The sequence below is a fragment of the Somniosus microcephalus genome, chromosome 18 (genome assembly GCF_052327205.1).
Source record: "Somniosus microcephalus isolate GS21.2 chromosome 18, FLI_Smic_1.0, whole genome shotgun sequence".
NCBI lineage: Eukaryota > Metazoa > Chordata > Chondrichthyes > Squaliformes > Somniosidae > Somniosus > Somniosus microcephalus.
Genome location: NC_141004.1, coordinates 54821120 through 54833301, shown reverse-complemented (window position 1 = coordinate 54833301; position 12182 = coordinate 54821120). Strand labels below are relative to the sequence as shown.

Sequence of the window (12182 nt, the reverse complement as noted above, 5' to 3'; positions counted from 1 at the left end):
CCTTTTGAAAGTCCAAATACACCACATCCACTGGTTCTCCCTTATCTATTTTACCAGTTACATCCTCCAAAAATTCCAGTAGATTAGTCAAGCACGATTTACCTTTTGTAAATCCATGTTGACTTTGTCCGATCCTGTCACTGTTTTCCAAGTGCTCTGCTATTAAATCTTTTATAATGGACACGAGCATTTTCCCCACTACCGATGTCAGGCTCACCGGTCTGTAATTCCCCGTCTTCTCTCTACCACCTTTTTTGAACAGTGGGGTAACATTAGCTACCCTCCAATCCATGGGTACTGTTCCAGAGTCTATCGAATTTTGGAAGATGACCAGCAATGTATCTACTATTTCTAGGGCCACTTCCTTAAGTACCCTAGGATGTAGATTATCAGGCCCTGGGGATTTATCGGCCTTCAAGCCCATCAATTTCCCTAACACCATTTCCCTACAAATACTGATCTCTTTCAGTTCCTCCCTTTCATCAGATCATGGCTGATCTTCTACCTCATCTCCACTTTCCTGAACTATCCCCATATCACTTGAATCCCTTAATATTCAAAAATCTAGTGATCTCTGTCTTGAATATACTCAACGACTGAGCCTCCACAGCCCTCTGGGGTAGAGAATTCCAAAGATTCACCACCCTCTGAGTGAAGAAATTTCTTCACATCTCAGTCCTAAATGGCCGACCCATTATTCTGAGACTGTGACCCCTGGTTCTAGACTCCCCAGCCAGGGGAAACATCCTCCCTGCATCTACCCTGTCAAGCCCTGTAAGAATTTTGTATGTTTCAATGAGATCACCTCTCATTCTTCTAAACTCCAGAGAATATAGGCCTAGTCTACTCAATCTCTCCTCATAGAACAATCCCCCCATCCCAGGAATCAGTCTGGTAAACCTTCGTTGTATTCCATCTATGGCAAGTATATTCTTCCTTAGGTAAGGAGACCAAGGGGGAAAAATTCAGTTGTTCGCGCCTCCCATTAGCGCCTTAAGAGGGCGCTAATGGGGCGCAAAGCAACTAGCACCTGGGCGTGGCAATGTTTGCGCCGCTCGCGAAATTAACTAGACATTTTGCGGCGGCGCTAAACACTACTGCCACGATCTCCTGCGCCGGCCGATTGTGGTGTCAGTCGAGTGCACAACGCCCAGGACCGGAAATTGAGTGGTGCCCCCTGCCTTACTGCCTGCCGCTAGCAATGACAGGTTGAGGGGAGTGTTATGCTGTCAGAAAGGGACTGGGGGAGCGCTATTTAAAGGCGACCACTTCCTGCCGTTTTTTGTTGGTGACATTTTTGCACCACGCATTCTGAGAGAGAGAGAGAGAGAGACTTCTGGAGAGATTCAACGCTGTGTGAAGGAGTTTTGGGTACTGAGCAGCAGGTTGATTTTGATTTGCCCTTCCTTGTATCGATTTAGAAGAGACTGTGGGGACTGCACTCTGAGCTCTTTCCCTGGGTCTCTCCATTGTTCTTTCCAGCAGGTTTGATGTACAGGCCGAGATTCAAGGCTGCAATGAGCAGAATGTGGATGGAGAGCAAGATCAACCCTCCCCTTTAAGATAAAAACAGAAAATGCTGGAGAAACTCAGCAGGTCAAGCAGCATCTGTGAAGAGAGAAACAGAGTTAATGTTTCAGGTCGATGACCATTCGTCAGAACTCCCCTTTAAGAATTGGACGGTGCCAGTGTGTCTGTGTTCCATTGCTGACTGACATCACATGAGCTTCGCCACCGCTCTGAGGTAGCGCCTCGCTCCTCGGCCTTTGCGCCTTAAGACAGGTGTGAAGCGCCTGATTTAGCGCTCCAATCACCTCCAGGGGCGGTAAAAGCCAAGTTTGCCGTCGGAGGTGATAATTAGCGCCAGGCGCTAAACTTTGCGCATGGCCGCTAATGGCGCCCCAAACAGGGCTATACCGAATTTCTCCCCCCAAAACTGTACACAATACTCCAGGTGTGGTCTCACCATGGCCCTATATAATTGCAGTAAGACAACTTTACTCTTATACTCAAATCCTCTTGTATTAAAGGCCAATATACCATTTGCTTTCCTAATTGCTTGCTGTACCTGCATGTTAACTTCCAGTGATTTGTGTATAAGGACACCCAGGTCCCTCTGAACACCAACAATTCCCAATCTCTCACCATTTAAAAAATACTCTGCTTTTCTATTTTTCCGACCAATGTGGATATCTTCACATTTCTCCACATTATATTCCATTTGCCATGCCCACTCACTTAGCCTGTCTATATCCCCTTGACGCCTCCTTGCATCCTCCTCACAACTTACATTCCCACCCGGCTTTGCACTAGGAAACTTGCTGGAAGAATCAGGATACAGAGAAAAAGTTAGATAGCGAGAGAGATTATTGAGGATAGAGACACATCCTGAGCGAGAGGGAAAATAATACTGGCCTCTTTTTATGCAGAGAGAATGACTTCATTCTGTTTCTATATTATAGGCTTTAAGGTGCCTTATGCCTCTGCCTGGCTATTTTTATAGACCCATACAGGAATGTTTTAAACTGTCTCGTTCTCCCTCCAATTGAAGACCTGTAATTACATTCTCTTAATTACTTTTCTTTTTGAGTGCCAGGTTGGTGGCGTGGTGGATTGAATTCATTCAGCCTTCTGTGGTGAATAAAACGAGTACCTCGTCTAAGTTATGGGGGAGGGGGAGAGCTGACTGCAGAGATTGTGCCCAGGAATTGACCACAGTCACAAGTATAATCTTCCGATGTTCCTGACCGTTGGCGATATAAATGGTTATTGGTGATGCCTCATGGTGCCCTGTGGTGGTGATGAGACGAGCCTCCTCTCTAATTACCCTTCGTTTTATAGAGTTTCTGAAATCTGTTTGTCCCAGACGATTTTACTTCGAAACATAAACTACTACTAAATCCGAACATAAATCATTTGCTGTTTTGTTTTCTTCTGTACTGAAGAAATTAACCTGAAATTGACAAGACAAGCGGATTATTGAAAAGTGGAGATGGCAGCTCAAATTTATTGTGATATTTCACGTTTGTAACTCCATTTGCGAGAAAGTAATTTTCAATTGGCTTCTGCCCGATTAGAACGCTGCGCTCTCTAAATACTAAGACAATCAATCTCTGTACCAAAACCTGAACAAAGTCAGCATTAACTCATTCGTCTCAAGTGACTGTTGGTGTGGAGACAACGTTTCCTCACTCTCTTTGCCAGCTGCAAGAGTCCCACTGGAAATAAATTTGAGCAGTTTCAACCCACAGCAAAAAGCTACGTGATATCGGGGGTCAACCGTCCGCCGGGGATCTCACCGGATCGGGTGCAATGCTGGTTTTACAGCCCACCCAATTTTACTAACCATTGAAGTCAATAGAGAGCAATATTAGACAGGGTGCAAAACTGACGTCCCACACGATTCTATGAGGGATATATTTTTGAAGGCTAAAGGGAGAAAGGGGAGAAAGTGGGGACAGGGTACTGAATTTGGATGATCAGCCATGATCTCATTGAATGGCGGAACAGGCTCGAGGGGCCGAATGGCCTACTTCTGCTCCTGCTCCTATGTTTCTATGTTTCTATCCCATGGGTTTCTCGCCTGGAGAATTAAGTTAAAATGACCCATTAATTCAGCAACTACCAGCATCAGACTGACAATTTTGGTCAGAGTGACCACAAGCTTGGCAGTGTGGGAAATGGAACAGTATCACACTGATGAAGTAGAGAGTCTTGTTCTGAAGTTCATTTAAGATAATTTGGGGAAGCTTTCCTGCGGTTACTATTTTTACAGAGTTCTAAACCTGTTCTTTTCGAACCCTTTTTACTATTTCACCCGAAATAATGAGCAAAGGAAATCTTCCTGCTATGGTTATGATGTTGTCTCTACATTGTGACCAGAGGACAGCTTCCCCGGAGAGAGGAAGCTTTGCTTTTCACCTGACCTGTGAAGTATCTGACCTGGGAACACTTCAGCTTGCGATTGGGTGCCAATAGTAGGATGCCCTTCACGTTGATGAATACAAATTTCTCACCCTCCTAAAAAATAGAATTTTATTATTCATTCTGTTCTTCAGTTCCAGGTAGATATATCTATGAACACATTCAATATTGTGCTATATACAATGGCTCTGAAACTCCTTGGTGTGCGCTCTGCCTGCTGCTGCCCTCCTGGCACTGACCTTGCTGAATTTGGCAAGGTCAGTGGGAGGGTACCTAATTGACATGATACCAGCGGGTACCCATGCCATTATTGGCATATCTCTGGTGCTCACCTGTCTCATGTGGCCAGAAAATCTGGTGCCTGCCCACGATTGGGGCGGGGGGTGTTGGGGGGGGGGGGGGGGTGGCTGCCTCGCATAGAGCAGGACAGTGGGAATAAATAGACAGCTCTTTCAGAGAATCGGCACAGGCACGATGGGCCATACAGCCTCCTTCTGTATTGTAAGATTCTATGATTAGGGGGACTCAGCACATGGGGAATTTTTAAACTTCATTCGCAGGGTGTAGGCGTCGCTGGCATTTACTGCCCATCCCTAGTTACTACCGAGGGGCTTGCAAGGACCCTTCAGAGGGCAGTTAAGTGTTAACCACCCTGATGTGTGACTGGTGTCACACATAGGCCAGACCGGGTAATGACCACTATTCCCTTTAAGGTGCACGGCCCGCAACTGTCTGCCGGTCCCACGCTGCCCAGAACCGGCTTTTACAATGTGAACTTGAATGGGCCACGCAGCCCGTTAAAGGGAACGTGCACCCAAATTTAAAATTCGGGGGAACATTGGTGATGATAGCAGGTTTCCTTACCTAAAGGACATTAGTGAACCAGTTGGCTTTTTATGACAATCATTGTATACTGATATTTTAAAATATTTTTTACTTCCAGATTTTTAAAACTGAATTCAAATTCTAAAAAGGCCATGGTGGGATTTGAACTCACAACCTCTGGATTATTAGCCTGGGCCTACTGGATTACTGTAACATATCCACTTCCCTACCGTACCCCACACTGATGGGTGCAAACCCACGAGCACCTCTCCCTACCCTGTGTTTCATCACACCACTGCACTGTGCTACCAAGCTGATGTACCGCCACCTTAAAAGAACTTACAAGAAATTACTAAGGGTTCTCTTTACAACTGTCATAAAATAACATCTGCATAGCAATACTTTTAAAACAACTTGACCTTGGTTTTCCCAAGGCCTCTCTGTCTAGTTTTGTTCATGGCCATCTTTTCAAAATGACACTTAGTCTTGGTCCTGGGGAAGCTGCTCTGAACTTTGATTTTTTTTTTATCTGTTGCTGATCCATTTTGCTACACTTCTCAGAAAATAACTGCAATCAGAAAACTGTGACAGTTGTGATATCTTGCGGTTTAAGCGATGAATGCAGCGAGAAGTGTTCCCAGATAATATAGGCTAATTCCTTCTAGTCTGAAGTCGATCAAAGAGGGCAAAGCACAACAAGGAAAAGAAAATTGCTGTTTTGTGCGTTTTAAAAATATTCATGAATGAAATTCTGGGAAATGTGTACAGTGATGTAATTTTAATCTTCTTTAAACCACTCAGCCGGTGGCCCCAGGGGCTGTAGTGGGTAAATTCACAGTTGTAGAATGGACCATACAGGCCAGACGGTTCTACCCCAGTCTGTGCTGAGTGTCCTGCTGCTCGTCCTCACTATTCAGGTGTCAGCTGTGGCTCAATGGTAGCACTCTTGTCTTTGAGTTAGAAGGTTGTGGGTTCAAGACCCCACTCCAGAGTAGTTGTAACACATAATCTAGGTTGACACTTGTGCAATACTGAGGGAGTGCTGCACTGTCGGAGGTGCTTGTTATGTTCATTAATAATTAGACATTCTTATTATGAACACAGCTAGCTTTTGCTAGTTACTTTATTGAGCACATGTGGACTGGTACAGTATCTGTAGAGGCTTCCATCTTGACTGTTGCCTTGTGGGTAGCCTGGTGCCTCATGGGTAATGTAGTCTTAATATATATATAGCTGGGTAGTGTAGTCTTATACATACAGCTATATACAGCTCTACGGCTCCACCTAGTGTCCACTATAGAATGACATGTTATTGATCGTTACATCCCCCTTTCTTTGAGGTTTAACAAAATCTATATCAATCAACTTTCAAGAAAACAATAAAGATAATATCAGTAACACTTTTGTTAGTGCTCTATAAACATAAACATTTTCAAAACAGTCAACACATTTTCAAAGCTTTACATTGTACTCAAAGATTAAGTCTATCAGGCTCTTTTACTTCACGTGTGGATCTTCTCAACACGGGTAAGTCTGATGTGTCTTCATGAGATTGTTCTGGCGGTGAATGACAAGATACAGTTGCGGCATTGTCATCAATCTGCTCTTGTATAGATCGAGGTCTCCTTGCGATCTTTGCTTGGAGAGGGTTTCAGTGTTTCCTTCACTCTTCATGCCATAACTCTCAATGTATTCAATGCACTCTCGAAAAACTGCTGGCAGCTGGATCCCATCATACAGCATAGTCCTCTCAGCAGCCTCGGCTAATGGAACACCAAAGATTGGCCTGAGGGAAGAAGGAGTATCCACCGGAACTGCTTCCTGCTCTGGTGCAGGCTTCTTCTTTTTCTTTTTCTCTTTCCACTGCTTAACAACATCTGCTGCGGTTATATCTTTGGACTTTTTCTCCTTGTGTTTTTCCTCTTTGTGCTTTTCTTCCTTTGGCTTCTCTTTGACCTTAAAGTCTTTTTCTTTCTTCTTGGAGAAACTAGGCTTTTTGAAGACATGGATACCCTTTGGCCTTTTCATCCTTGATAGGCTCTCTGCTTCATCACCTGAGTCATCTGGTCTGCTTATGGCACAGTTTATACGGTAGACTCTCTTGACCAGTTCTAAGTCTTCACAAGCTTTGTCACCTAGTATCGAATCAAGTCTTTCAGCCACAACAGAAAACATGATGATGCACTTTGTCTTTGACTGTCACTTTAAGTCTGCATACACCTAAGCTATCTATTTTCTGTCCATTATAGTCCTTCAGTAGCACTGACTTTTTCTGTATTTTGGGCTTTTCTTTCATATTTTTTATGTCACTCATACTGATTAAGTTTGCTTTTGCCCCAGTGTCCAGTTTCAATGTAACTAATGCTCCATTTATCTGCAGTGGGATCATCCATTTGTCCACTTTTACTGCATTGACTTTATGTTCAGCATTGTCCATTTCTGAGGGCTGCACATTTTCTGTATCTTTTTTGATATCGTCACATGACACCATTCCTACAAAAAATGTCTCACTTAAATCAGTGTCCTCAATCACATTAACTTGTTGCCCTTTTGTTGTTTTTACTTTTGAAAAGCATTGTTTGGCAAAGTGATTCTTTCCATTACACTTTGTGCACATTTTTCCAAACGCTGGGCATTGTCTTAACTGGTGTTTGTAAACACAGCATTTACAATTAAAAATTTCATCCTCCGATTGCTTTTCATTTCTGTTCTGCCCACGTTTCTTCCCCTTGTAGGACACAGCACCGACAGCAGCATTTTCACTCATTACAATCGCATCATTATTGATTTCACTGAAAGTCTTCATGTGCTTTTGAGCTAGCTCGCTGGCTTGGCATATTTTCATTGCATTTTCCAAATTTAGTTCGGTTTCTCTCAACAGACGTTCCCTGACTTTTTTTTATCATGAATACCAAACACAATCTGGTCACGAATCATGGATGATTTCAGCTCAGAGAAATTACATGTCTGTGCTTTCAGTTTCAGATCAGTTATAAAGCTAACAAAAGTCTCATTTTGTTGCTGTGTCCGAGAACGGAAGATGTATCTTTCATACGTCTCATTCTTTTTGGGAGAGCAATGTGCATCAAATTTTTTTAGCACATCTTCTAATTTTTCTCTGTTCTCCGCTGGATTAAATACAAATGTATTAAATACCTCTATCGCCTGTGGGCCTGCAACCGTGAGCAGCAATGCTATCTTCCTTGCGTCTGGCTTTGTACCGAATCCGATGGCTGCAATGTAGAGTTCGAATTGCTCTTTAAAAGTCTGCCAATTGTAGTCGATTTTTTCTGTGAGATTCAAACGCTCTGGTGGCTTCAAATTCTCCATGTCGCTTTTCACAATTTTCAGCAGATCTTCACCACCCTGGTACCATGTTATGTTCATTAATAAATAGACATTCTTATTATGAACACAGCTAGCTTTTGCTAGTTACTTTATTGAGCACATGTGGACCAGTATAGTATCTGTAGAGGCTTCCATCTTGACTGTTGCCTTGTGGGTAGCCTGGTGCCTCATGGGTAATGTAGTCTTAATATATATATAGCTGGGTAGTGTAGTCTTATACATACAGCTATATACAGCTCTACGGCTCCACCTAGTGTCCACTATAGAATGACATGTTATTGATCATTAATGTGCTGTCTTTCACAATTTCTACTTTGTGTACCCCTCTCTTCCCTTATTTATAATGGAAATGAACTGAACAGTGACTCCTGTCACTAAACACAGCTGGTGAAACTTAGAGGGCACTGACACTAATGTGTACACCGTGATACAGAGTGCAATATCCTGGGGTGGTTTAGAAACTCTTTACTTGTGGCCAAGGTTTGGAGCTGTGTGTGACCCTTACATTGGGTTACATTGTAAGTTTTATTTTCTTGAATTATGTGACACTGCGATCCAAAGCTCAAATGCCAAGAATTTGTTAAACAATCCATGGTTAAAACTGGTTTGTGTTTGATTTTAAAATGTGAACAGTTCTGGATAAAATGAATCTGTAAAATTGATGATTTTGTTTAAATTCATATGGTGCCTGCTGTGTACCAGAATTATTTTTGCAATTCCCCAAGGTGTTGCTGCTTAGAACAGCACATTTATATATGAACATCAGTGTGTAGTGAGAAAAGGTCATTTGGACCATCAAGCCTGTTCCTTTCACAAGCCTTCAATCTCTCTCTCATGCAATCTACCCCTGCCACTGAATCTCCTGAGGGGCAATTCTATGTCAGTATCCCCTCATCACCCCACAGACAATCTTTTTTAAAATTCATTCACAGGATATGGGTATTGCTGACATTTATTGTCCTTAACTGAGATGGCTTGCTAGGCCAGAGGGCAGTTAAGAGTCAACCACATTGTTGTGGGTCTGGAGTCACATATAGGCCAGACCAAGTAAGGACAGGAGACTGCCTTTCCTAAAGGACATTAGTGAACCAGATGGGTTTTATAATGACATTATTGATATGATTTATTTACTGAATTTAAGTTCTCCAGCTGTTATGGTGGGATTATAACTCACAATTCCTGGATTATGAGTCCTGGCCTCTGGATTACTAGTCCAATAACATAACCACTATGCTACTTTGTGTACCCCTCTCTTCCCTTATTTATAATGGAAATGAACTGAACAGTGACTCCTGTCACTAAACACAGCTGGTGAAACTTAGAGGGCACTGACACTTTGTGAGAAACGCTGGGATATTCTTCATCCCCACATATTTGTCCTCACCCTATTATTTTTTGAGAGAATAAAATGAGGTACACACATCCATCAACATTTGAAGAAAGAGCAGAGAAAAAAAGGTTAAATTTGGGTAGAGACTTTCATCATAACATTGGCCTGTCTTTTCTCTATTAAATATGTTTATTGAACCTGATGTGCAGTCCCAGCAGATTTGTTTTTTATATAGTTCAGATTTCAAACATTTCCAGTTTGTTCTTTTTTTATCTCTAAGTTATTTCAATATTCTGGCCAACTCCCTTCTAATTTTTGCCAAATCACCAATCGATCCAATTCCTTCCCAGAGACTTCAAGGAAGCCAGTATTTTCTGTCAGACGTTAGAAGTGTATTCTCTGAGTAAAAGATTCTCACTGCGAAGGAATTACTACTGAAAGGGAAACGGACCAGCTGAGGAAGTAAATTCAGCCATTACATCTCTTCCAGAAGGATGCAAACAGTCGAGGATTTGAATACAAGGTACTTACTGCCTGAATGTGTGATTTATATGTTCATCTTTTAAGAGAAAACTGTGGCAGTATTTAGAACAGAAAGTACGACCCCTTCCCCCCTCCCACCCCCCCGCTTTTCCTTCCCCAATAACTTTAACCAAAGCTTCTTTAGTTTGTCAAATCCTCTGTTTTTTCTGTAAAATATTTCCCTACATATTGAGCCCTTTCTTCTTTTTCAAATTAATAACTAAGACTGAGATGAGGCAGAGTTTCTTCACTCAGAGGGTTGTGAATCTTTGGAATTCTCTACCCCAAAGGGCTGTGGAGGCTCAGTCGTTGAGTATATTCAAGGCTGAGATCGATAGATTTTTGGACTCTAAGGGAATTGAGGGATATGGGGATCGGGCGGGAAAGTGGAGTTGAAGTCGATGGTCAGCCATGATCTTATTAAATGGCGGAGCAGGCTTGAGGGCTGTATGGCCTACTCCTGCTCCTATCTCTTATATTCTTATGACCCAGTGGGTAGCTTGTCTACAGAGCTATACTGACCGGGACATGCTAACAGCAGTGCTGCATTAGCTGATCTCAGCCAGGAGAGCAGTGAGGAAAATAGGAACAGGAGTCGGCCATTCAACCCCTTGAGCCGATTCCAACATTTAATTAGATCATGGCTGGTCTGTATCTTAACGCCTTGGTTCTGTAACCCTTAATTTCCTTGCCTAACAGAAATCTTTCAATTGACCTCCTCAACAGCTCCTTGTGGGAGAGAATTCCAGATTTCCACTATCCTTTGTGTTAAGAAGTGCTTCCTGCCATCAATCCTTGAACGGACTAGCTCTAATTTTAAGGTTATGCCTGCTTGTTCTGGACTCCCCCACCAGAGGATGTACTTTCTCTCTATCTATCCTATTAATTCCTTTAATCATCTTAATCATCTCAATTAGATCACCCTTAATCTTCCATACTTCCAAACTCCATATAGTTCTATAGTGTTGGGGCGCTAGAACTGTCCTGACCCAGGGCGGGGGGGAAGTCTCTCCATCCTTCTGCATTAAGAAAAAAACACCTTGTAAATGTTGTTTTGATTTTTATTGCTGTTAATAAAAGGCTTGAGTTCACAGCAACTTTCACCCTTATCTCTTTATCTCCTCCTCTGCATATTCCTCTCTGCAGAATTCCTTGTGATGGGCTTGGCCACAGAGTGCAGCAGCGTTGAGGGGAAGTGCTGCCCGCTTCTCACCCTCGGTGTTGCCCCGTGTCGTGTTCTATTACGATATGATGGATGGGTTAGCCATGTGCGTGCAGTTAGTGTTATGCTTGCCCTCCAAGTGCTTGCAACTGTGCGAAAGCATTAGGCTCCCAGCAACCAGGGCTTCTGAGGATTGCTACCCCTCCAGGATTGTCCCGAACGAAAGATTAATCTCATGGATAGTGCTGTAAGCAAACTGGGAGAAAAATCATTGGAGCATTTAAAAAAAAATAGTGTGTTTTCTTTCATTTACTTTGAATGCTTTTGTTTATTAGTTATAAAATATTGGGGCTGGGGGAAAAAGCTATTTGACTGGGCGTGGAGGTTGGAGGTGGGAATTCATGTGAACCAGAGTTGTCAACCCTAAGGCTCGCACTGTTGACCCCTATCTAGTGATCTGTGCTGGAAAGCCTGGTGTCAGCGGAGGATGCGATCACATTTGGCTCTCGTCCCCATTCCCCCGCCCGCTCCCCCATTTCCATCAGTGAATATTCTCATTGTCAAGGCTCACACATGAACAATAGTTCCTTGGATGACCAATGAGGGGCCAGTATCTGTGGAGCCAGACCTAGTAAGAGTAAACACCTTCAGAAAAGGAAGGAAGACATTTGTAAAAAAAAACCCTGCCCCCTTTCCTTAATTTTTCAGTTTTCCAATTGGAATAGATTTACCTTCCTTAGCCTCTCGTTACAGCTCAGCAACCTGAAACATGGAACAAACTGTGTGGTGCAAATTCAGGATTAGGCATTGTATTAGGAGAGTGTGCGCGTGGTGGTGAGGAGGGGCGGCTAAAACCCACCTCAGGCTGTGAAGAACCTTTTCATGGCCGACTACTTATGAAAAGCATTGGAGGAATTATGCTTTGCCCTGCAGGACTCTGTAAGATCTACAAGAGAGAGAAAGTCAATCCGCTGCGATACTGTCACGCAATGCTGGTTTCAAAGATGATCAGGAATCTTGCGGAATTTTTTACAGGAGGTTACTGATTTGGGAGGGGTCGAGGAGAAGGAA

The 12182-nt window shown here is 43.0% G+C and overlaps 1 protein-coding gene across 7 annotated transcripts in view; it reads left to right on the top strand.

Annotated features, from left to right (window-relative positions):
• LOC147105278 (tetraspanin-18B-like) overlaps positions 1-12182 on the top strand; it is a 191855-nt gene that overhangs the window by 118677 nt on the left and 60996 nt on the right. For 3 of the 7 annotated variants that reach the window (XM_086011469.1, XM_086011468.1, XM_086011467.1), the window contains exon 2: positions 9778-9950. The exons of the other annotated variants lie outside the window; for them this stretch is intronic. The gene's annotated coding sequence lies outside the window, so the exon portion shown is untranslated. The remainder of the gene's footprint in view (positions 1-9777; positions 9951-12182) is intronic. 7 annotated transcript variants of the gene reach the window in all.